The 3,935-nt window shown below is 43.1% G+C and overlaps 1 pseudogene; it reads left to right on the top strand.

The window, feature by feature from the left end:
* Positions 1-882: 882 nt before the first annotated feature.
* Positions 883-3,327, top strand: LOC146822757 (arf-GAP with coiled-coil, ANK repeat and PH domain-containing protein 2 pseudogene; annotated as a pseudogene).
* Positions 3,328-3,935: the final 608 nt, after the last annotated feature.

Genomic DNA, 3,935 nt, shown 5'->3' with positions numbered 1-3,935 from the left:
GTTACCGCTCCATGACAGACACCCCCATCCTGGAAAAAAAATCAAATGGCTATAAAGCCAGATTGTTTGCTACCTTTACGATCAGTCCTGTTCTGTCTTCCACCATAGATGCCGCATAGTAACAGTGACCATCCATGCGACTGATTCTATGCAAGGAAGATCCTTGTCCTTTCAACCTCCTTTATCTGGACTAGCGCAGTTTAAGACGCATCCTAATGGTTTCTCTTTCCAAGGCCCCCGGATAGAGCATGTGTGAAACGAAAAAACATCTCTGAAGTTAAAAATGTCAAGCAAGAGCTGTATTGATCGATTTTCGGACATTATAAAAATCGTGTTTTACAGAATCCACTGTCCCAATTAAGGCATCTGTGAGATGTTAAATATTTTGTAGTACGTTCAATAGTACACTAGTTTAGCAGACAGGTTTCCCTTATTGAAAAAGACTCTGGGGAGCAGGAGCCTCTGTGGTTGCAGAAACCTTCCTTTAAAATCGACCTTTGTGACCCAGGATTGTCTATGTACAAAAAATAACTAAGGACCACTACCCCCAGTGATGAATTGCCTTGTTGCTGAAAATGCAAATACATTGGTGGAACCTTGCCGAGCACGACAATCTGATTCTACATTTTGTGTCTATGACGCTCCGACTCTTGCATTGTTGTCCGTTGTCTATGTCTACGTGCGTATCTAGGAGACTGGAGTGTCTGCCAGCAGGGACCGTGTTCAGATGTGGAGGAAGCGCCGAGGGCTGAGAGCTGTGCAGCGGTGAGGCAGGCTGAAGTGTGACAGACTTCAACTGCTGCGCTCAGATCCCCTTCTCTTGCTGCTGCCTCCGTATTCCTGCCCTCACCTTCATCGCCCGGGAGGGGCCGAGGCGACAGCATGAAGGTGACGGTTGATTTCGAGGAGTGCTTGAAGGACTCTCCCCGTTTCAGAGCCGCTTTGAAGGAAGTTGAAGGTGATGTGACGGAACTGGAAGGGAAACTTGATAAGCTTGTTAAGTTATGTAGTGGCATGATTGATGCAGGCAAGGCCTTTTGCGCTGCCAACAAGCAATTTATGAATGGCATTCGGGACCTCGCACAGTATTCAAGCAAGGATGTGGTGATTGAGTCCAGCTTGACGAAGTTTTCAGACAGCCTCCAAGAAATGATCAATTATCACACAATCCTGTTTGACGAAGCTCAGAGATCCATTAAAACACAACTCCAGATATTTATTAAGGATGATCTTCGAAAATTCAAAGATGCAAAGAAGCAGTTTGATAAGGTCAGTAAAGAAAAAGAAAAAGCACTAGTTAAAAATGCCCAAGTTCAAAGAACAAAACTGTACGAGGTGGAGGAGGCAACAAACATCTTAATCGCAAAAAGAAAATGCTTCCGGCACATAGCTTTGGACAATGTCCTTCAAATCAATGTTCTTCAGTCAAAGCGGAGGTCTGAAATTTTAAAATCGATGTTATCCTTCATGTATGCACATCTAGGCTTCTTCCACAAGGGCCACGATCTCTTCAGTGGACTTGAACCGTACATGAAAGAGCTTGGCTCTCAGTTGGATCAGCTTGTTGTGGATGCAGCAAAGGAGAAGAGGGACATGGAACAAAAACACTCCACTATTCAGCAAAAGGATTACACCAACAATGATCTCAGACTTGAATACAATGCTGATGCGACTAATGGCATTGTAACGGAGGGATATCTCTTTAAAAGGGCCAGTAATGCCTTTAAAACTTGGAATAGGCGCTGGTTCTCAATACAAAACAACCAGCTGGTATATCAGAAAAAAATGAAGGATAACCCCACAGTGGTTGTCGAAGATTTACGACTCTGCACAGTTAAACACTGTGAAGACATAGAAAGACGTTTCTGCTTTGAAGTAGTCACACCAACAAAGAGCAGTATGCTACAGGCTGACTCAGAAAAGCTGCGACAGGCATGGATTAAAGCTGTCCAAACTAGTATTGATACAGCATATAGAGAAAAGAGTGATGAGACGGAAAATCTCGATAAGAATCCTTCACCTTCCACAGGAAGTCGGGACTCTGGCTGCGAGGTGAAAGAGAAATTAGTTAAAGGTGAAAGTGCATTACAGCAGATTCAGTGTATCGCTGGAAACTCCGTCTGCTGCGATTGTGGTCTGGCGGATCCGCGATGGGCCAGCATCAACCTTGGAATCATCCTGTGCATTGAGTGTTCTGGGATACACAGGAGTCTTGGTGTGCACTTTTCGAAAGTAAGGTCTTTAACGTTAGATACATGGGAGCCTGAATTACTAAAGCTGATGTGTGAACTGGGAAATCAAGTTATTAATCGAATATATGAAGCTAAATTGAAAACCCTTGGAGTAAAGAAGCCAGGCAATGAAAATACAAGACTGGAAAAGGAGGCATATATCAGAGCAAAGTACGTGGAAAAGAGGTTTGTGAATAAGGACTGCATTGCTTCCCACCCTCTTGATGGACAGAAAAGGCCCTATTCCCAGTGCAAGAACGAAGACCTCAGTAGTTCTGAGAAGTCCCTGACATCACAGGATCACTTCTCAACATCTTCCAGACGTTCAGTGAAAAGCAATGACAGTGGATTCCGCTTCAGTTCAGATGGCAGTCGAGAACTTCTTGCCTCTACTGTATCCTCAAACAAGTTTCATGAACCAGTCCTACAGGTCGAGAAGCGAGATTCTTCAGTATTTCAGGATTCGAAAAAGTTTCACCCAGGGCTGCACCTTTTTCGAGCTGCGTATGAGAAAAGCCTTCCTGATATGGCAGAAGCATTGGCACATGGCGCAGATATTAACTGGGTGAATGCAGAGGAAAACGGTGCAACATCACTCATTCAGGCTGTGCATGGGGGTTCTTTGGTCGCATGTGAGTTCCTGCTGCAGAATGGTGCCAATGTTAATCACATGGATCTGAATGGCAGAGGACCCCTGCATCATGCAACTATTTTAGGGCACACTGGGCAAGTCTGCTTATTTCTGAAACGTGGGGCAAATCAGCACACCAAAGACGAAGAAGGAAAAGACACCTTGACTATTGCAGTTGAAGCTGCAAATGCTGATATTGTAATACTGTTGCTAGTGGCAACAATGAATGAGGAGATGCGGGAATCTGAAGGACTATATGGACAGTCAGGTGACGAGACCTACCAGGACATATTCAGTGACTTTTCACAGATGGCATCCAATAATCCTGAGAAATTAAACCGTTTCCAGCCGTCCGAATCACCAAAGTCTACAGCGATGAGGAGGAGAAAAGGTTACCCTTGTCCTTACCCACACCTCACCTGGTTCTTCCTGAGTAAAGTGCCTGGTCCCTGGCTCATTACATGACTTGGGAACATTAGTTTAAGTACCGAACAGTCTGGGACCTCCTAGGGCATTTGATTGACACAATGAATCTAGGGTCCTTTATATGCATAAAGACACCACAGTGCACCAGAAATTATGGATACATCAGCAGCCAGTCTAGCAAAGTACTCCTTGCTTTAAATGTATCAAGTTACCACATGGTCTGACTGTCCATGCATTTCACCTTGTGGTACCTCCGCGGAAGGATTTACATATTTGAAGGCTTCTCATTGTAAATCCTAAGTGAAACAGATGCCATGCTACATAGTGTATATCAATTCTGGCGCCTGTTTTTCATGTAAAAAAGCACCAGTACATGGTCTAAAATTGGTTACACTTTCAGTCTAGATGGCAGCTTTTGAATATCTAATTTTAGTTTTCATGTCCTAGTCAACAATGACTAGAAAATGCAAATAAATTAGTATAGAATTTTAAAAAATTTCAAAAAGTTATAGGAATGTTCTTCCAAATTGACGGGGAAATGTTATGCAAACAAATGTATGTAAACGTTTTACTTCTTGAAGAGAACGAAATAAATAGTGTTTTGAAAAAGTTATTTCCAAAAACAATATTAATTTATTAAGTTCAAA

Source organism: Triturus cristatus, chromosome 5_2, assembly GCF_964204655.1.
Source record: "Triturus cristatus chromosome 5_2, aTriCri1.1, whole genome shotgun sequence".
Taxonomy (NCBI): domain Eukaryota; kingdom Metazoa; phylum Chordata; class Amphibia; order Caudata; family Salamandridae; genus Triturus; species Triturus cristatus.
This window is presented reverse-complemented; position numbering and strand designations above follow the sequence as displayed.